Source organism: Medicago truncatula, chromosome 1 (genome assembly GCF_003473485.1).
Source record: "Medicago truncatula cultivar Jemalong A17 chromosome 1, MtrunA17r5.0-ANR, whole genome shotgun sequence".
In the NCBI taxonomy this organism is placed as follows: domain Eukaryota; kingdom Viridiplantae; phylum Streptophyta; class Magnoliopsida; order Fabales; family Fabaceae; genus Medicago; species Medicago truncatula.
The window spans coordinates 48,109,606-48,132,989 of NC_053042.1; the positions used below are offsets into that span (position 1 = coordinate 48,109,606).

At 34.7% G+C, this 23,384-nt stretch overlaps 2 long non-coding RNA genes across 2 annotated transcripts; both read right to left on the bottom strand.

Moving 5' to 3' along the window:
- Window positions 1–4,309: 4,309 nt before the first annotated feature.
- On the bottom strand, window positions 4,310–10,614 carry LOC120577920 (uncharacterized). Its single transcript, XR_005643855.1, has 2 exons — window positions 8,124–10,614; window positions 4,310–4,533 (listed from the first exon to the last, which is right to left on the bottom strand). It is a non-coding gene; the product is annotated as an uncharacterized lncRNA (long non-coding RNA).
- A 1,745-nt stretch (window positions 10,615–12,359) lies between these two features.
- On the bottom strand, window positions 12,360–21,072 carry LOC112422709 (uncharacterized). The gene is made up of 2 exons (XR_005643856.1): window positions 20,706–21,072; window positions 12,360–19,240 (listed from the first exon to the last, which is right to left on the bottom strand). It is a non-coding gene; the product is annotated as an uncharacterized lncRNA (long non-coding RNA).
- Window positions 21,073–23,384: the final 2,312 nt, after the last annotated feature.

Sequence of the window (23,384 nt, forward strand, 5' to 3'; positions counted from 1 at the left end):
TATACATTACTTAGTTGTTAATTCATATTTATGTGTTGTTTAATTATAGTAATGGTAGAGAATGCGAAAGATGTTCCGGGAGAGACAAAACAAAATTTTGTCAAAAATTCCGGAGATGTCAAACCGCCTAAGGTTGAAGCGAAACCAAACATTGATGGAGCTTCCGTCCATGTTGAAGCTTCAAAGTATGTTGGCGGCTCCGGTGTCCTCCCACTTCAAGCCCACGAGGTCGACACGACTATGTTTTTTTTCAGACGACGTTAAGACGAAAGATAGAGATGAATTGCTTGAGTGGGTGCGTCGTCAAGCAAATAAGGCGGGATTTACAATTGTCACACAAAGATCAAGCTTGATCAATCCAATGTTCCGGCTAGTGTGTGAAAGGAGTGGAACTCACAAAGTGCCGAAAAAAATACCGAAGCATGCGAGAACGGGCTCAAGAAAATGTGGGTGCTTGTTCATGATTAGTGGATATCAAAGTAAGCAAACAAAGGAATGGGGATTGAACATTCTTAATGGAGTTCACAACCATCCCATGGAGCCGGCTTTAGAAGGACACATTCTTGCCGGTAGATTAAAGGATGACGACAAGAAGATTGTACGTGACTTGACCAAGAGCAAGATGCTTCCAAGAAATATTTTGATACATTTGAAGAATATAAGACCACATTGCATGACAAATGTGAAGCAAGTGTACAATGAACGTCAACAAATATGGAAGGCAAATAGAGATGACAAGAAGCCGTTGCAATTTCTAATCTCGAAGTTGGAGGAGCACAACTATACTTATTACTCAAGAACACAACGTGAAAGTAATACAATTGAAGATATCTTTTGGGCTCATCCAACATCCATTAAGTTGTTTAACAATTTTTCAACGGTTTTGGTTATGGACTCCACCTACAAAACCAACATGTATAGGATGCCAATGTTTGAGGTAGTTGGGGTCACTTCAACTGATTTGACATATTCGGTTGGGTTTGGATTTATGACACATGAGAAAGAGGAAAACTTTGTTTGGGTTTTAAAAATGTTGCGTAAACTTCTTTCGTCAAAGATGAACATGCCTAAGGTAATTGTTACTGATAGGGATATGTCTTTGATGAAAGCGGTTGCACATGTTTTTCCCGAAAGTTATGCAATGAATTGTTACTTTCATGTGCAAGCAAATGTTAAACAAAGGTGTGTCTTAGATTGTAAATATCCTTTGGGTTTTAAAAAGGATGGGAAAGAGGTGAGCAATCGCGATGTGGTCAAGAAGATAATGAAGGCATGGAAAGCTATGGTTGAATCGCCCACTCAACAGTTATATGCAAATGCATTAGTGGAGTTCAAAGATTCATGTAGTGATTTCCCAAATTTTGTAGATTATGCCATGACCACCTTGAATGAAGTGAAGGACAAAATTGTGAGGGCATGGATAGACCATGTGTTGCATCTTGGTTGCAGGACCACAAACAGGGTCGAATCGGCTCATGCTTAATTGAAGAAATACTTGGACAATAGTGTGGGTGATTTGGGTACTTGTTGGGAGAAAATACATGACATGTTGTTGCTTCAGTTCACTGCTATACAAACATCCTTTGGTCAAAGTGTTTGCGTTTTGGAACATAGATTCAAAGATGTCACTTTGTACTCGGGGTTAGGTGGTCATGTGTCTAGATATGCTTTGGACAACATTGCTTTGGAAGAGACACGTTGTAGGGAACATTGTGCATGGACAATGACATTTGTGGTTGTGTTCAAAGGACATCTTACGGGCTACCATGTGCATGCAAAATTGCTACTAAGCTCCTTCAAGAGAAGCCAATTTTATTGGATGAGATATACCACCATTGGCTAAGGTTATCTATGGGCGAAGAAAGTAACGAAGTTGCTTTTTGTGTCGAGGTTGAGTTGAAGGCTATTGTAGGACGTCTAAAGAAACTCCCTTTCCAAATGAAGCTTGAGGTCAAAGAGGGTTTGCGGCAGTTGGCATTTCCTGAAACCACCTTGATGTCTCCAACACCACGAAAAGTACCAACCAAGGGAGCAAAGAAAAAAGTCGACATTGCGAGGTCTAAAGGAAAAATTACATCGACTAGTTGGATCCCTTCTTCTTGGGAGGTTGTTGATTCCCAAAATCCGGATAGCCAACCGTCACCATCACCAACAACATCATCGTATAAAAGGAAAAAAGGTGCTCGTCTTGGTAAAACATCACTTTCCCTACTTCCACCACCTACTCGGTATCCAAAGCCTAAGGCTATCCCGGTTATGCGTCCTATTGATTATATGCCACACTTCATGCTTCCATTTATTGAAAAAGTGGTGGATGTTATCGGCGATGGATATTACGGATTCCGGGCTATAGCCGAGTTCATGGGCTTGACCGAAAAAAACATCTCATGATCCGTACACATCTTATTCAAGAGTTGATAGATCATAGAGATGATTATGTTGAAGTATTTGCGGGTGAGGATCGTTATAACTACATTTTAAACGGCTTACATCCTCCCGCAAATACAAAAACTTGTGCACGTCTTGTTGATAAGTGGTTGACTTTTCCGGACATGGGACACATTGTTGCTAATTATTACAAAATGTGTGTGGTCGTGTTGACAAATCTTGAAGTTGGAAACTCGGAATCGTTTTTTCCACTAAGAGGGCCACCACCGCCGGGTAATCAAAAAACTCCCAACTTGTGCCTTGGGGCAATTCCAAATCATTTCGTGCTTATTTCCTTGAAGAATGGTTGTCCACTACCTCCATCATCTACGGAGTGGCACAATCACAAGAAAGAAGATGCGGTGACTTGGGAAGATGAGTATTTGGATCAACATGAGTTGTTCCGAAAGCTCATGGCTATTGAAAGTGGAAACTAACTGTCCAAACCACAAAAGGAATCAAACAAAGCGGCGCCTATTTTGTTGGACACTCCCGAAAAACCAAAGCAACAATTTGAGGTTATTGCGGAAGATGAGGAAGATTCTATGTCACTTGATCTTCTCCAATCACTTGGTCTTTAATGAGTGATTTTTTTGTCGGTGTTAGTTCTTTTTTTTTGGTAGAAATTACACCGACGTATATTTTGGGGTCGAAATTGTAACGCCAATTTTTTGTGGCCAATATATAACTAACATTATGTAATTTATATTGATATATATATATATATATATATATATATATATGATTATATGACTTTTATGTGGTGAAACTAATGCAATACTTATTTATAGCTTATTAATGTTTACGCATTTGATTTATTCGTTATTACATTCCATTTAATTTTGTTCTAATATATGATTCTTTTCTTAAACCTTTTTTCAAGTGAGACATGTCTGAGGTTGCACAAATTGAAGGGCGTGTTAGGTACTCCGCGTTTAAAAAGACGGTTAAGGTTATGATAACGCCGACGGACTCTCTTGACAATTTGAAGGCACAACTTAACACTTATTTTGAGCATCTTGGTGAAAATCAATATACACGTCACTTGTTTGGTCAAATGTCATGCATAGACCTAGGAGATGATATAGATGAATACGCATGGAAAACGGCAAGCTATATGCCTTTGCTTATTCGCGACGTCGAATTTATGTTTCGAAATATGGTGGAAGATAATATATTATATATGTATGTTCGTTCCATATGCAATTGCGTTGAATGTAAGTAGGGATTTAATTTAATGATGTGTAATGAGTTGTTTAATTATGGACACTTTGTAATGTTTTGATGAATTTCAAACGTTTGTTTAATTTTAACCAAATGTCGGTTTAATTTAATTATGAACAATTGTAAAAGATATTGTACTTATCTTGATTATGTCCGAGTTTCAATCTTGTATGAATTATTTTGCCTTTGAAAATGCTCTGGTTCAATTACAGGTAAAAACTGACCGAAAAAATGGCTTGGAAATGTTTAGAATTATGCAGAATCCACTGTCTGCATAATCAGTTTTCCTCGGCAGTTAACTCCCGAGGTTTTCCTCGGCAGTTAACTGCAGCCGGATTTCAAATTCCTCGGCAGTTAACTGCCGAGGGGTATTTGGATAATTTAAATGTGTTTCTCAGCCAAACAACATGTGTCAACAGCAATTCTCTAATCTTTTACCACTCAGTTACCACATCAAAGTGTTTTAAATATAATTTATAAAGGAGAGTATATATAATTCCCAAAAAGTTCTTTTTATCAAAACAAAAAGTATAATTTTATCTTTTCCATATAACATTAATTATTTTTACAATTGCCTCTAATTAATAATAATATGTGAATTGTCTCTAAGTAATTGAAGTACACTGTTTTCATGATAATAATGAGTACACAAAACTAATAAAATAAATTTGATAAAATATTATTAATATTATTATTTATTTTTAGCAAGACTCTGTTTGACTATTCTGCCATACATTTCAGATACAGAGATCTTAAGGGTGGGACCCATGATTGTCTCCAACAGAAAACCAACAACACCTGACCTCTTCCTATAGTTTCCCAACAAGACAGCATGATCCAATTTTACCATCCCTTTGTTAGAAGCTTATCCTTGACCTTGACCTTTGAAGAATTCCAAATTTGAATCATTCCCAATTGCAGAGTTTTGAATTTGACAGCATAAATCAAGGTAAAAGTTAATACACACAGAAGAATCTCCATGTAAAAGTAACAGGAGATTCAAAGTGAAAACAGATATACAATCAGATTTGATCATAGAACTCCCTACATAGATATTCATCAAATCATGGTTAACATGCATACAAAGATGCCAAGTCAAAATAACTCCTTGCCCAACTTTACTTACAAAAGAGACATGCAGATAACTAGTTCATCTAAATTGTATTTTATAAATGTATAACATTGGGAGAATTGTCGATATTTAGTGTTCAACAGTATCTCAAATAGTATTACACCTCAAGTGCAGAGAACCTATGAAAAATCAAAACAGGTCAAATGATTTCCGGGCACTTGGTTTACATATAATTATGTATGTAGTTCCTAAAATATTGCTTGAAAAAACAAATGCAGAGCCCACAGATCTCATAGCTAAATAGAAATCATTTGTGGCTTTCGACCATGTAGCCGCTCAAAATTCTATTTTTACATCATTGGGCAGTACAGAAAAAATTTGCTGCATTTTATTTTTCACTAAATAATTTAAAGAGTAAAAATTTGTTCTCATCTCTGTGTCATCAGTTTAAACTTTTGCAATTTTAAATTGAGGGGAAACGAAAAGAATCTCATTACAATAGGAAACAGAAAAACAAATTAATTAATTGGATTTATAATATAACACTGATAAGTTTTTTTTAACAAATATAGTAACACAACTTGTTGAAATAGATAAATCAGGTAATCAAAACAAAAAATGGTAACTGAGAGTATCATAACTACAAAACAAAACCCTAAAACGTGGCCTCGTGTGAAGCGTTTAAGGTTTGCATTTCAATCAATACTGCAGGAAAATGCTAACCTGTTGTGCTCATTGCCAAGGGCATAAATATTCATTGAAGATATAGCAACAGGAAGGATGATAGTCATGATTCATGAAATAACATATCACACATACAAATTCCAAAAAAATCATTGACAAAATTATTCAAACACAAGGTAGCAGCTGTGCCCTCAGATACTAGTAGGTTAGTATGTTTTCAACATCCATAAAAGCCTCTCGCCATCCATCAAGGCAGTGCAGAAAAGAAAAAACCACGCAACCTCTACCGTCTCTACCCACTGTCAGTAGTAGACTAGTAGTAGTAGTAATAGCAGCAACAATGATAATGAGAAGACCAAGAAGAAAAAGAAGGACAAGAAAAGCAATAACAACAAGAGCAGCACCAGCATGGTTAATAGTGATGACAGTGGGGAGAAAGGCAGAATGGATGGAAAAGCTGTGAATGATATTCAGAGTAACATATCTAGCAGTAACAATTGGTCATCGGGCATATTCGGAAAAAATAATATGCAAATTTATCTCAAGAAAATTGAACAGGTCAAAATAATTCTCTTTGATGGTAAAGCAAATCTACATGAAGTAAAATTTGAGAGAATTACTCAATAGTTTAAGATAAAGGAAACAATGTCGAATTTGATGACGACAATAAAACAGTGAAAAACAAAGTAATCATTAAAACACAAGTGCCAAAATACAACCATAAGTAATATGATATCTAAACTAAACCTGACAAGAAAAATCTATTGTGCATAAACGAGAACTGCGGATTGTCAACCAAAAATATGATATAAAACTGCCATCCTACCATAAATAACTACAGGGAGACACGAGTGAATATGAAACATTAAATTCAAAGTGAAACTACGTCACATCAAAGTTTAAGTGAAATCAATTGTTAAGCATAATATCGATTCCCTAAACAATAAATATGAAAAGCGAAAGTGCTTGCACATTTGTTCTGGATATTAACTATGGTTGCTATACAAGTGAAAATAGGTGAATGATAGCCATTTATGACAAATCAACCAACAAAAACTGACAGTAACTTAGAGAAATTAGTAGACAAAAAAGAGCACCTAAACTTCTCACCACCTCTCCTCACGACATTGCAGATAACCACTTGATCCTTACGGGATGCATCGACACCAAATGCAACTTATATACTTTAGAGCTTCTCAGGCTAAATGTACTATATATTTTGAGTTTCTTAAGCATAGCAAAAAACCCTCTTGCAATGATAGCATGCAATTTTTACGAGTTTGATGGATATGCTCATTTACACTGACATTCAATAGGAATCAACTATTTCAACTGGTCATACCATTAAAGTGGGGTGATTAGGGGGGGAATACACAGTTGCTATTGAATGACAGTGTAAAATTATTTTACATTGTCATTTTGTCAGTGTGTATCCTATTTTCTCAATAAAGTATGGAGTTTTTAAGCATAGGTGAAACCCCTTTTGCAATAGCTATCACTTAGCTCAATCGACAGAAAAAAAGAAAAGAAAAACACAAAGCCCTCAGTTATTAGAGTAAACAAAATCATCTACGGCATTTTAAATGGCTTCATTCACAATTTTCTTGCATCATAATAGATTGATAGATAGATAGATATAGATATCCAGTGAGAGAGAGAATGAGAAAGAAAGATATACATACACACACACACACACACATAGAGTGAGCGAGTGACAGAGAATGGTGCAAGTAGAGTTATGAACAAAACCGTATAGCCGCTCAAAGTTCTATTTTTACATCATTGGGCAGCATAGAAGAAAACAAAAGGGATGATAGTAATAATTCATTAAATTAACATATCAAACAAAAAACATAAAAAGAAATCATTGAAAAAATTATTCAAACACAAGATAGCAATTGTGCCCTCAGATATTAGTAGTTTAGTCCGTTTTCAAAATCCATAAAAGCCTCTCGCCATCCATCGAAGCAGTCCAGAAAAGAAAAAATCACACAACCTCTACCGTCTCAACCCACTGCCGGTAGCAGTAATAACAACAACAATGATAATGAGAAGATGAAGAAAAAGAAGGACAAGAATAGCAACAACAACAACAACAGAAGCAGCAGCAGCAGCAGCCACATAGTTAGTAGTAATGACAGTGGGGAGAAAGGCAGAATGGATGGAAAAGCTGTGAATGATATTCAGAGTAACATATCTAGCAATGAAAATTCGTCATCGGGCATATCTGGAACAAAATTATACGCAAATTTATCCCAGGGAAATTGAACAAGTAAACTTAGTTCTCTTTGATGGCAAAAGAAATCTACACTAAATGAAAATTGAGAACCATTCAATAGTTTAAGATAAACGAAAAATGGTCAATATTTGATGATGATAATAAAACAGTGAAAAAACAAGTAATGATTAAAACATAAATTGCAAAATACAACCAAGTAATATGATATCTAAACTCAACCTGCCAGAAAAATCTATTAAGCAAAAATGAAAACTGTAGATTGACAACCAAAAAATAAGAAATATAAAGCCACCACCCTACAATAGAGATAAAAGGGAGCCAGAGATGAATTTGAAAGCCTGAATTCAAAGCAAACTATATCCCATCCCCATCCATGTTTAACTGAAACCAACATCTTAAACATAAAATCGACTGCCTAATTAATAAATATGTAAACATTGAATTTAGTAGACAGAAAAGAGCACCTAAACTTCTCACCACTTCTTGTCAACTAGGGCATAAACAGGCAGCTAGAGTCCTGAAGATAACAAAAGAGATGACTGACACGATTATTTAAACACAAGATAGCAATTCAGCCCTCAGATATCGTTAGATTTGTACTTCTTCAACATCCATAAAAGCCTCTCAACGTCCATCAAGGCAGTGCACACACGGCACAACCTCCACCATCTCGACCCACTGTCACTGAATAAATAATAATAATAAATAATAATAATGTTGATGATGAAGATGATAATGGTGATGATGGCAACGGCAATGTAGAAGAAGAAGAAGAAGAAGAAGAAGAAGAAAGAGAAGACCATAGTGATGGCAGTGCAACGAGAGGCAGAAAGGACGGAAATGCTTTGATTATTCATAGTACCATATCTAAACAAGCATTCATCATTGGGCATATCCAGAAAACACAATAGGGAGTTTATCCCGAGGGAAATGAGTAAGCATAATAGGAAGTCATCAATTGAAAAAGAAATTCACAAGAAATGATAAGTAAAAAGTAGCAATAAACAACTGAAGCAAGTACTCAAATTTTCAAGATAAAGGATATATAAGCTTACTGTTTTAGTTTTGCGTTGTTGTTTTAGCTTTTCTATTAGTATTGCGTTGTTGTTTTTAGTTTCCTAGTGGAGCTTTTTGGGAATGTTCCTCTCAGACCATGTATATCCATTCTCATTTTCTTATATATAATATATTTATTTGCCATTAAAAAAAATTTATGCTCCTAAAAATAATTCATTGAAAATACAAGTAATTACTTAAATATAATTGCCAAATTACAACCATAATTAAAATGATACCTAATTTAACCTGCCAAGTAAAATCTGTTAGCATGAACAGAACTGTAGATTGAGAATAAGAAATAAAAAATTGTGATTCTAGCTCAGAAATAAAAATGCAATATCAGAGTATCAGACCACTAATGTTAATAGCAAATAGCACACTTAGAGTTCGTTTCAGTCCTTTTCTAGAATTCTCTGTTTCGAATAGTGGATAAAGAGGTCCAAAACCTAACCTAAGACCGTGAGGAAATTCGGCAAAGGCACTGCTATAAGAAGATTTTGCAGATAACCAGTTGGAATCCTCGTGAGACGCATTAACACAATGCAACTTATTATACTTAAAAGCTATCATCATTAGGCTAATGTACTATTTTGAGTTTCTGCAACAGCATATTATTGTTATATAGTATGAATTTCTTAAACATAGCAGAAACCCCTTTTGCAATAACTATCACTTAGCTCAATTAACAGGAAAAAAGAAAACACAAAACCCTCAGGTTTGATAGCTAAACTAAATCAGAATGAGAGAATAGTGCAAGTTAGGGTTATGAACAAAACCATGTAGCCGATGGATCATCATTGGGCAAATATAGACGACAGATTCCTACATATTCAATATTTAACTGACTCAAAGAGTAAAAGTAATACTGAAAACCCTAAATCGTCGAATCACATTTTAAGGGGTGCAATGCACTTCCGTGAAAAAGTGACAAAGTAAAGAGAAAGCAAAATGGCAAAAAAAGAAGATGTTTGTGCCAGGCTTTCTCTTCCTTTTTGGGTTAGGATAATAATATTCTCACCTCCATTTTCGATAGCTTCTTTTTTGCATTTTTTTATGATTTGATGGGATGATTTATGTATTTTGATACAAGTCTATGAGCATGACTCTTTATTATTTGATCTTTGAAAGATCTTGATCATTGATTTAGTCACGTATAGTTTTTCCACCACATTGAGATAGGTTTAGTAAAACTATTTGGTAATGACAATTCGTTTTCCAACCACAATGTTCTTAATACGAATTCGACTAACATTAATGTTATGCTTCAAAAAACACTAGTGAAGTATAATGCTATTGCTGGCCAAATTCATTCGATAAACATTTTGACCTGAAAATGAATTGCCTTAACCAAGGCAATTTGACCTACCTATCTCAACGTCGCTGAAAAGCCCTACATGTTGTCTTCGCATTCAAAAGAACTCGTTTTCAATAAGTTTTATTGCAATTAAAACTTGCAAGTTGACCTCTACAACGCTAAAGTTCATTAGTAATAGCATGTTGGCAAGGTCACTTAAGAAATTAAAAAGCTGTGATTTTACCTCAGAAATAAAAGTGCATTATCAAATCATTGTTTGTCTTTAACTAGTTCATCTGAGTTTTTTTGAGCCAAGGTAATGATAGACATAAGCTTCAACTAGTTTCAGTTTTGATTTGAAAACGTTGGCATAGTGACGAAATCAAAAGTGGATTCAGAGTCACCAGCACACACAACCTAATTTTTGATGTTTTTTTTTTTTTAGAGAATTTAAATTTGTTTGAGAAAGTAAACTAAACACAAATTTTAAAAAGAGTAAAATTATAGTTTAGAAATATATAAAAACAAACGAGAAATGTGATGAGATCGTATTTGAAAATAATTGATACAAGTGTGAGACAACACAAAGCATTTGCAGAAAAGAAAATCTAGAAAGTTTACCTTACTCTGCTCTCTCTCTCTCTCTCTCTCTCTCTCTCTCTCTCTCTTCTTGTTCACCCCTTTCCAGCCTCCCATTTGTTCTGATTTTGTGTCCTTATTTATAATTAAAAAACATTAGGTTAACGTATGAGGATGGTGCCAAATTTTGCTGGTGGGATTTATGAAAATCGTACTGGTTCTTCTACATGTAACAAAATGGTAAGGTATGAAAGCTCAAAATGGAGGATGAGCCGTTGAAGGGTGATACTGATAGTATTAGAGCCACTAGAAAAAAATGTGAAATTGGTGAAAGAGGCTATACACCACTTTTTTTTTCTGAGGAAAGGCTATTTGCTACTCTTGTCTTGTTTCTTTTTGTATTTTAATTTTTCCTAATTTTTAATCAAAGAAGATGAATAATTGAAATAAAGACATATTTTGGATTTATATAGATTCTACTAGAAAATTAAAAAAAAAAATAGTAAATGAAATAAAATTAAAATTATTATCACTTATTTTGAGAATATTTTCAATTTATCCAAACAAAGTTGAGGTATTGCAGTAACAATTAAAAAGTTCTTCCTCCTTCAAAAAAAAAAAATTAAAAAGGTCTTCCATGATTTTTTGCGTGAACATGACTCGTTTGGGACCACGACTCTGGCAATACTAGAGATAAAAAAATAGAGGAAGAAGAAAAAGACTAGTGTATAGATAATATGATCAGCAAAAATTATGATAATAAGGGTTACAGTGACAATATATGTAAAACATAAAAGGATTAGACTACAAACTTAGACATAAACCATACTATTATCTATAGTATGATTTAACTATTTAATAGCTTTTCCATTGATTGTACCCAGCAGAAAACCAACACCACCTGACCTCTTTCAGTTCTTTGTTGCTAAGCATATCCTTGACTTATGGAAGATTCTAAAATTGAAGCATTCTCAAAAATTAACAAATGAAAGAAAAAGAAAAATGAAAATTTTACATCAAAATACACCACCATTTTTCAAGACAAAATTTCTCAATTTATTACCGGGACAAGTATCCCAGCTACACCCTTTTAACATTTTCTTTAATAGCATAATCAAGGTATTAACACGGTCGTATTTTTATTTGGCGGATTTTGATCATAAGAAGAGTGCTATAACACTCTTTTTCTAACACTCACTATTTTATTGAATGTAACTTATATAGGTCTCACACTTTAGAAATGAATTTCACATAAAATGGCGAGACTCGCATAGGTTTTATCTAATAAAAGAGTGGGTGCTTTTTTTGAAGAAGTCAGTGTTAGTGTTGTATAGAGTGTTAGAAAGAGTGTTCTTCATAATAATTGTAGTAAACAAACATGTATCCAGAAAGCACAACTATCCCATGTTATAGTCAATGGATTGTGCAAAATAAATTACAGCAAATGATTCAATGAAGAATTTTACAAGGTGAAACAAAACAAGCTCTCCAATGATATTTTCCTGCACTCACGTGAAGGGTAAAATATTTATACAGGGTAAATCAAAACCATTGATTGCCTTGGCTAAAGTACTATAAAAGATAAACTGTCTGCAATATAACAGAATGTACTGTAACTTTAGGAGAAGAGCTTCTCATATTCATTTCAAGAGAAACAACGATTAATAATAATGGCAGTGCTGGGTAGGAAAAAAAAATTCGATCTTGCCACAACATAGGAGAGAAAAAGAAAAGGAGACAACAGAAGTTTCAATAGATCTGAATCTGATTCAAATGCAAACTAATCCAAACAATTACTCATATCAGTCTCTTATTATTAGAACTTCCCCAAGTCAGTACATAGATATTCACCAATTAATGGTCAACATATTTACAAAAGATTCAAAGTGAAAATAAACTCCAACTTAATTACAAAATACATCCAAATAACCTTCATCTGACATCAATTTTATAAAATGTCTAAAGATTTTCACACACTTGGTTTGATCAGGAAACCACGTACAGGTCACAGCAACATTAGTAAGTTCATATGATATTCTTCCAGAATCCCTTTATTACAGTATTCCACACATTCTAAGCCATTGCTATGTATTCAGCTCCAGCACTGTTCCGTGTTACCACGTTCTATTCATTATTTCACCTTAAGGCAGAATTCCCTCAGAAATGCAGAGTACCTTGGGACTAATCCAGCAGAGTCATCACCAAGGTTTGAACCATATCTTTAGTATTTTTTACAAAAGCCTTAGTGTGTAGCCGTGGGATGGACAGGAAAATTAATGTAGACATTTTACAGTAATGGACTTATGATTTTTAACAAGTGTTAACATTTAGAAATATATAAGGCATGTGATGAAGACCTTACAAACATGAGACAAGCTCCTTCGTCGTTCACTAGTAAAGCATAAAAGGAAAAACAGTCCATAAGATCATTCTAGAAATAAAGATATATGAGTAAATTGTCCTATCAAACACGGCAATTCAGCAAGGCAGGAAAAACAACAGCTTGTCAACATTCAATGCAAAAGATTAATTTTTTGGGACCATTCTCATTTTTCTCAGAGGTAATTTTGAACAGAAGTAAATCAAAACTGCAACATGACATGCATCCTATTGCTATATGCAGAGCCCTCAGATCTCATAGCTAAATGGAAATCATTTGCGGCGGCTTTCGACACTAGCGCTTCATTCACAACCTTCTTGCACCAGCTAATAGATTGATGACAGTGAGAGAGAGAGAGAGAGACAGATATAACAAAACCAAACACAACACACATATATATACATAGAGAGAGAGAGAGAGAGAGAGAGAGAGAGAGAGAGAGAGAGAGAGAGATAGAGATAGAGAGAGAGAGAGATACTGGTGCAGGTCAAGTTATGAAAAAAACCATGTCACAGCTCAATAGTCTGTTTTTACATCATAGGGCAGCATAAAAACAACTAGCTACATTTTCACTGGTTATGCTAAAAGTGCAATTCGTCTTTTTGGCTATTCAGAAAAAAACTGGCAGCACGTCAATTTAGGAGAGGGGATGACAGTAGTTTCTTTTATTCATCTGAAAAGATTGAAGGATTAAAAGGAAAATGATATAAAACAGAAATTTAAATCACATCTAAATCAAATAATTCAGATCATAATCAAATCTAAATGAATCATAAAATCAAGAGGAGTGCTAGCAACACACTCTAATCGGTTGAAATTCAAATGGATCCCACTAAATCATATAAGCCACATAAATTTAGCGGGACCCGTTTAAATCCAACCAATTAGAGTGATAGAGTTGGAAATAATGTGTTAGAGACTGTGTTGCTAGCATAATTCTAACATCAATACAACAAACTTTCACATGTGCACTATCCACGTTAACTCCTCACCATCTTTCCCTCCAACTTGGACATCAAATAAATGCACCTCGAATTATCAAAACAGTACTGGCCAGATAAAATAGGAAGGATGATAGTAATAATTCATTAATTAAATTAACATACCAAATAAAAAATACAAAAAGAAATCATTGAAAAAATTATTTAAACACAAGATAGCAACCATGCCCTCAGATATTAGTAGGTTAGTATGTTTTCAACATCCATAAAAGCCTCTCGGTATTCATTAAGGCAGTGCAGAAAAGGAAAAACCACAACCTCTACCGTCTCTGCCCACTGTCAGTAGTAATAACAACAGCAACAATGATAATAAGACGACGAAGAAGAAAAAGTAGAAGAATAGCATCAACAATAACAGCAGTAGCAGCAGCATAGTTAGTAGCAATGACAGTGGGGAGCAAGGCAGAATGGATGGAAAAGCTGTGAATGATATTTAGAGTAACATATCTAGCAGTGAAAATTCGTCATCGGGCGTATCAGGAAGAAATTATTTGCAAATTTACCCCAGTGAAATTGAACAAGTAAAATTACTTCTCTTTGATTGCAAAACAAACCTACACCAAGTGAAAATCGAGAACTGTTCAATAGTTTAAGATAAAGGAAAAATGGTCAATTTGATGATGACCATAAAAGTTTTATCATAAAACAGAGAAATACAAAGTAATCATTAAAAAGCAAATGGCAAAACTCAATATTATCCAAACACAAGATCGCAATTCAGCCCTCAGATATCGTTAGATTGGTACCTTTTCAACATCCCTAAAAGCCCCTCAACATCCAAGAAGGCAGTGCACACACGGCACAACCTCCACCATCTCGACCCACTGTCACTATGAATAATAATAATAATTCATGATGATAATAATAATAGTAATAACAATAATAACAATGTTGATGATGATGATGAAGATGAAGATGATGGTGACAAGTAGAAGAAGATTAAGAAGAAGACCATAGTGATGGCAGTTTGAAGAGAGGCAGATAGGACGGAAAGGCTTAAATATTATTCAGAGTACCATATCTTAACAAGCATTCATCATTGGGCACATTGAGAAGACAGAATAGGGATTTTTTCCGGAGGGACTTGAGTAAGCATAATAGGCAGTCATCAAATGAAAAGTCAAAAGTAGCAATAAACAACTTAAAGAAGTACTCAAAATTTCAAGATAAAGGAAGTAGAAGAGTATATATGCTGATGGAAATAGTACATTGGAAAATCAAGTAATTAATAAAATACGGTTGCCTAAATACAACCATAATTAAAAGGATGCCTAACTTATCCTGCCAAGTAAAATCTATTATGCATAACCAGAACTATAGATTGAGAATAAGAAATAAAAAGTTAAGATTCTAACTTAGAACTAAAAGTACAATATCAGACCATTGTTGTTAATGACACACTTATAGAGTATATTTCAGCCCTTCTGTGGAGCAAAGGGAACAATGGATTTAAGCTTCAAATATTCAGAAAAGAGCCAATACATAACCTAAGACAGTGTGAAAAAGTCAGCAAAAGCTGCAGCTAAAAGTAGAGTTTGCAGCTAACCATTTAATATACTTTAGGGGAATTAGCTCAAGCCAAAGCACAGGCTGAACAAGCCCAGAAAGAACTACTTCAAGCAAAACCCCAGGCTTTTGATTGAGCTAGTTCCATTAAATCTATTATGATGTAATATCAGACATTGACGCTAAATGCAACTTAGTATACTTTCAAACTGTCTTTGAGCCAAGTACTATACATTTTGAGTTTCTGCAACAGCATATAATAGCTATAACTTCTTAAGAATAGTAGAAACCCAGAAATCACTTTTGTAATAACTATCACTTAGCTCAATTGACAGAAGAAAATAAAAACAGAAAGCCCTCAGTTTTTATACCTAAACAAAATCATCTACGGCATTTACAATGGCTTCATTCACAACTTTCTTGCATCATAATAGATTGATGGATGGATAGACATATCCAGAGAGAGAGAGAGAGAGAGAGAGAGATGATATGATCATATATACACACACACACACACACACAGACACACACACATTGAGAGAGAGAAAGAGAGATTGAGAGAATGGTGCAAGTAGAGTTATGAACAAAACCATGTAGCTGCTCAATAGTCTGTTTTCACATCATTGGGCAATATAGCATAGTAGATAACTTGCTACAATATCACTAATTAATTCAAAGAGTAAAAATATGTTTTGATCCTATGAGGCATGGCTAATCCGCTTATAATTTGAGAAAATCACATAATTCAGTGTAATTATATGTGTCGGTGTCGTGTCGGTGTCGGACACGACACAGCTAATCCGAGGAGTGTCCGTGCTCCATAGTTTTGATCTCCTTGTCCTCCATTTAAACTTCGGCAATTTTAAATCAAGTGGAGAAAACACAAATAAATGAATGAAGTTGATATAAAACTACCTTTTTTCACAAAGATATAATAACACACTGATTTTATCATCTAAGAGATTTACATGCGGTCTCAGTGTCTCTGCAGATATTAGATACTGAAAATAAACTTAAAAATGTGTAAAAGTAATCAAAGAAAAATGAACATGGTGAGATTAAAAGCCAAACTTGATGCCAAAGGTTCTATGAAAATCCAGAAAACAGAATTGAAACAATATAATCCAATAATCATCCAAATGCAAACATGACAAAATCCATTTTATGGGTTCACTTCAAAAAAAAAAAAAAGAGCAAGCAACATCAATATTCAACAATGTCAAAATCTCATGTACATATGTGTATGAGCTGTTACTGGTAACCCCAAATCGTGGGAAGCTTAGGGTGTGCATTTCTATAAAATAGTGCAAGAAAACGCTAAAACCTGTTGCGCTCATAGCTAAGGGCATGAATATTCATAGAAGATATAGCAAAAATCAGTCACAAAAAAGTGCCAAAAAATTGCCAGAAAAAATAAATGCCTCATCATAGCTAGATGGAAATCATTTGTGGCTTCCGACACTAGCTTCATTCACAACCTTCTTGCACCATCTAATAAATTGATGAGTCTGAGAGAGAGATAACGGTGCAGGTCCAAGTTATGAACAAAACCATGTCACGGCTCATTACCACCTTTCTCTCCAACTTGGCAGCAGATGCATACCTAGAATTACCAAGACAAACAAATACTTGCCATATAGAACAGGAAATATGTTAATGATGATTCATGAAAATTAACATATTAAGCAAAAATTCAAAAAGAAATCATTGAAAAGATGATTCAAACATAAGATAGCAACTGTGCCCTCAGATATTATTAGGTTAGTACTTTTTCAACATCCATAAAAGCCTCTCGCCATCCATCAAGGCAGAGCACAAAAGAGAGAACCACACACCTCTACCGTCTCTACCCACTGTCAGTAGTAGCAATAACAATAATGATAACGAGAAGACGAAGAAGAAAAAGAAGTAGAACAATAACAACAACAACAACAACAACAACAACAATAGCAGCAGCAGCATAGTAAGTAGTAATGACAGTGGGGAGAAAGGTAGAATGGATGGAAAAGCTGTGAATGATATTCAGAGTAACATATCTAGCAGTGAAAAATTCGTCATCGGGCATATCCACAAGAAATTATTTGCAAATTTATCAAAGAAAACTAGTTATCTTTGATGGTAAAGCAAATCTACACGAAGTGAGAATTAAGAAGTAGCGGTGAACAAGAGTTAGGATCTTCCCCATTTATGACCTTCTCCATTTCTTGCATTTGAAGAGATAAAGACACACAATTTTGAAAAAAAATAAAAAATAATTAATGATGGTGGAATCCATTTAATGGTAGGACCCACAATCTTTTTTTTTGTGTACCTCTTTCTAAATGGCATCCTCCATTAATTTTTATAAATGGAGAGGATCCTGACTCGGTGAACAACTTAAAGAACTATTTATTAGTTTAAGATAAATGAAAGAAGGTAAAATTTGATCATGAAAATAATACATTGAAAACCAAGTAATTATTAAAATACATGAGCCAAAATACAACTATAAGTAATATGATATTTAAACTTAACCTGTCAAGAAAAATCTACTAAGCATACAAGTGAACTGTAGATTGACAACAAAAAATAAGAAATATAAAGCTGCCACCCTACCATAGATAACTAGAAGGAGCCACAGATGAATATGAAACACTAACTTCAAAGCAAAACTGTATCCCATCCATATTTAACTGAAACCAACAGTTAAACATCACATCAACTCCCTAAACAATAAACATGTCAACATTGAAAGTTTCAGAGCTGTTTAAGAAGATACGAAAGTGCATCCATATTTGTTCTGGAGTCTGGACATTAACTATAGTTCAGTTACAAGTGAAAATAGGTGAATCATAGCCAATTATGACACCCCAACCTAGAAAAACGGAGGACCAAGTAAATTAGAGAAATTAGTAGACAGGAAAGAGCACCTATGCTTTTCACCACCTCTCCTCAACAGGGCATAGAAAGGACAGCTAAAGTCCTTAAGATAACATATAAAATAAATGAACAAAAGAACAGACTGACAAGATTATCCAAACACAAGATAGCAACTCAGCCCTCAGATGTCGTTAGATTTGTACTTTTACAACATCCATAAAGCCTCTCAACATCCATCAAGGCAGTGCACACAGGCACAACCTCCGCCATCTCGACCCACTGTCCCTATGAATAATAATAATAGTAATAGTAATAACGTCGCTGTTGATGATGATGATGGCGACGACAAATAGAAGAAGACGACAGTGATGGCAGTATGAAGAGTGGCAGAAGGGACGGAAAGGCTTTCATTATTTAGAGTACCATATCTTAACAAGCATTCATCATTGGGCATATCGAGAAGACACGATAGAGTTTTTCCAAAGGGACTTGAGCAAGTATAATAGGCAATCATCAAATGAAAAGCTCAAAATAGCAACGAACAACTTAAAGAAGTACTCAAAATTTCAAGATCAAATAGATAGGTAAATCTGCTGATAAAAGCAATACATTGAAAAATCAAGTAATTGAAAAATATAATTGCCAAAATACAACCATAATTAAAATAATACCTAATTAAGCCTGCCAAGTAAAATCTATTAAGCCTAAACAGAACTGTATTGACGATTAAAAAGGGGGAGGCCCGGTGCACAAAGCTCCCGCATACGTAGGATCCGGGAAGGGGTCCAACCATTTGGTGTATTGTACGCAGCCTTACCATGTCTTTTACACAAGTGGTTGTTTCCAGGACTATAACCCGTGACCTTTCAATCACATGACAACAACTTTACTGTTGCGCCAAGGCTCCCCCTCAGAACTGTAGATTGACAATATAAAATAATAAATAAAAAGCTGTGATTCTGCCTCAGAAATAAAAATGCAATATCATAACTTTGTTGTTGATAGCAAATAGCACACTCATAGAGTATATTTCGGTCTTTTCTTTGAGGGAAGGGAACGGTAGAAATAAGGTTCAAATAGTTGATAACAGAGAGCCAATACCCAAGACAGTTTGACAACTCTTCGGCTAAAAGAAGATTTTGCAGATAACCATTTGGAATCCTCATAAGACAAAATTGACACAAAATGCAAGTTATTGTGCTTCAGAGCACTCTATAGGCTAAAAGAAGATTTTGCAGATAATCATTTTGGAATCCTCATAAGACAAAATTGACACAAAATGCAACTTATTGTACTTCAGAGCACTCTATAGGCTAATGTACTATAGGTTTGAAGTTTCTGCAACCGCATATTATTGTTATATAGTATGGATTTCTTAAGCATAGCATAAATCCATTTTTAATAATTATCAATTGACAGAAAAAGGAAAAACAAAGCCCTCAGATATCAAAATCATCTACGGCATTTGCAATGGCTTCATTCACAACCTTCTTGCACCATAAATAGATAGACTGATATAGATAGCCAGTGAGAGAGAGAGAGAAGGAGAGAGAGGGACATACATACATACATACATACATACATACATACAGAGACACACACACACATAGAGTGAGTGAGAAAGAGGGAATGGTGCAAGTGGAGTTATGAACAAAACCATGTAGTCGCATCATTGGGCTGCATCTATGAAAAGTTGTTTCATTTTCACTATTTAATTCAGAGTAAAAATATTATTTTTTTCGAACAAGCCAAACTAACCCACCGAAATTGGCACCGGGGAGAATTGAATTTGAGACCTTGAGAGGAGCACACTCCAAGGTTCCAAACCAACACCACTAGGCCAATCCAAGTGGTTTGAGTAAAAATCCATGTCATCCATTTAAACTTCTGCAATTTAAAATCAAGAGAAAACGAAAAGAATACCCAAACAATAGGAAACAGAAAAATAAATTAATATGAAACTCTAAATTCAAAGCGAAACTATATCCCATCCAAGTTTAATTGAAATGAACATGTTAAACATAACATCAACTCGTAAAACAAAAAATATGTTAACATTGAAAGTTGTAGAGCTGTTTAAGAAGATATGAAATGCAAAAGTACTTGCACATTTATTCTAGCCATGAACTACAGTTCCATTAAGAGTAAAAGTAGGTAAATGATAGACAATTATGGCACATCAACAAACAACAACAATCAAGTCTTTTCCCATGGATCAAATTACGCCATAATGTTGTAAATTATGAAAAATAACTTGCAAAAACAGACAAAGTAAATTAGAAAGATTAGGGAATAGACATGCAGCTAGAGTTCGTAAGATAAGATATATAAATTAAGTGAAGAAAAGAACAAACAAACAAAATTATCCAAACATAAGATACCAATTCCGCCCTCAGATATAGTTAGATTGGTAGTTTTTCAAAGCCTCTCCTCAACATCCAACAAGGCAATGCACATAAAGCATAACCTCCACCATCTCACCCACTGTCACTATGAATAATATTAATTAATAATAATAATAATAATAATGTTGGTGGTGGTGCGACGAGTGGAAGAAAAAGAAGAAGAGAAGAGCATAGTGATGGCAGTGTGTGGTGAAAGGCAGATGGGATGGAAAAGCTTTGAATATTATTGAGAGTACCATATCTAAACAACCATTCATCATTGGGCAGTGATCATTTACAAGTGAGAACAAACAAAACCCTAAGATTTTACCATTTACATGCTGACTCTGAATATCGTAGCTACTGAAAGCAATTTTCATGTAGAAAAGAGGAGACGGGGTTTCGTTTCGTCGATTGTTGTGTGGGCTTTAACTTTGGGCCGTCGGTACTACTGCTAACCTTTTCGTTGCTAATATTCGCATTTCATTTATAAAGTCATTAGTCTTGAAATGTTGCGATAACTTTTTTTTTTAATTAACAGGGTGCACTTCATGTTTTTCACTATTACTTTTCAAGCAACTAGTAAACTTTAAAAAAAAAAAAAAAAAAAAAAAAAAAAGGTAAATAAAAATTAGAATTCTAAAATCACTGCTCTTTAAACTTCAGAAATTTCTCTCACACGCTTAAATTACCTTCAACACCCTCAATGATAGTTAATTTTCGTTTGTTTAAGAGAGAACGATAATTAACTATCATTAGGAAAATACTTGCATTATTGGCCTTTGGTGTCACTAGTTTCTTTAATTCATTTTAAATGAGAGAGAACAATGCATGAACGATTAAAATAAAGAAAAATGTTAACTTGTACACTAAAGGCACAAGATAATGATCTAAAAGTAAAATTAAAAAATAAATGTTACATTAAAAAGATAAGTTTTAAATTTTTAAGATTATGAATGCACAATTTCTAAGATTAAATTTCGACATTTAGTTTCTTATCTTGTGCTTAAGTTTGAAAGACCCAATTCATTGGCACCCAAGTGCAACCCCAAGATCAATTTTCAAAGGGAGATGCTAAGAAGTCCAAAGAGGATAAAGTAACTTTTTCTAGTTAGCGAGACCTATTATCAAATTCTAAAGGATAGCACTATCTTCCAAAACGTTTACCCGGCCGGCACTAAGGAAGAAAAGTGACTATAGATCACTGTCTAAGTCCAAATCCAATGCAATTTTGGGTGTGTGTTGAACTCGGTTCAACCCCACTCAATGTATTAGAATGTTGCTCTTCAACCAACACTTTTCGCTCGCGCCCTGCAACGTTGCCTAAATTATCCATGTGCAAGTTAAGTCACGTGACTTAACTTGCGCACGTTATATTTTGTGCGCCACTTAAGTAGCACAGCGTGAGTTAACTCACGCAGCAGTTACTTAAGTCGTTTATCAGCAAAACAGAGACAAACTTCCTCATTTTTTCAACTTCTCCAAACACGAAAATTTTCCAAGGACGATTTTCACCATTCTTGCGCCATTCAAAGCCAATTTTTCCCACAATATCAAGTAAGTGATGATTACCCTACTTCATTGCATTTAACTTGTAGAAATTTTAGTTTATTTGAAGAAATATAACATTTTTAGGTTTTTATAAATTTTGCTTGCATGTTAGTTTTGATGATTGTTAGTGATGAATTAACTTAGGAATTGTTGTTTAGAGTATAATATGGTAGTTTAGGGTTTACAAATTGTTAGATTACCTAGTTGTTCGAAAATTTCACACTATGTGTTTGGTAAAATGTCTCTATGGTAATTATTTTGTTTTTTTGGATTGTGAATTATCAAATTAGTTAGCATATAGTTTGTTAATTTTGATTATAATATGTTTGACTGCAATGTGGTAGTTTACGGATTGAAACGACATTGTTGGAATTTTAGTGTTGTTGTTGAATTGTTGGAAATGACACAATGTGCGTGTGAAAATGTATCATTGAATTTGTGTTATGTTAAATGTTGTGCAGATATGTCTCGGAGGAATACGTCTCAGAGACCGCCTGAGCCGCCTCAGGATAGGAGTGACAGACTTAGGGCAGGGAGGCCCGACCCTACTGATAGTGCACGGAGGGAGAAACAAGCATTACGCCCTCCTATGGTTGGTCGAGGGAGAGGTGGGGGAACGAGACTTGCTAGAGTTGATGATGCAGGGGGGTCAACATCACAGACGGTGAACCCGACACAGTATCAGCAGGATTATCAGGTGTATGAGCAAGCGCAGGATCAGGCCTATCATTTTCAGGAGCCTCAGCCTCAGTTGTATCAGTTTGATGCGTATCAGCAGCATCAGTATGAAGATCATCATGAGTAGCCTGGTATTGACCAGGAGCAACCTGATATTGAGGAGCCTCAGCCACAAGATGATATTGAGCAGCCTCAGCAGCATGGTGTACGAGGCCGGACCGGGCGGATATGCAGGGGGGCCATTTGAGCTGACGTTTTTACCTCACTTTGGTGGACATATGGCATGCAGGGTCTGGGTCGATGCCGATGTAAGTATAATTTAATTATTATTTTACTTATTTAATGTTAGAATTAAAATTTATGTTAGCATATATTTGATGTTTGATTTACTTATTATTTATTTAACGGTGTTGTTTGTTCTTTTTTGTTTTTGTATTTCAGTTTCGA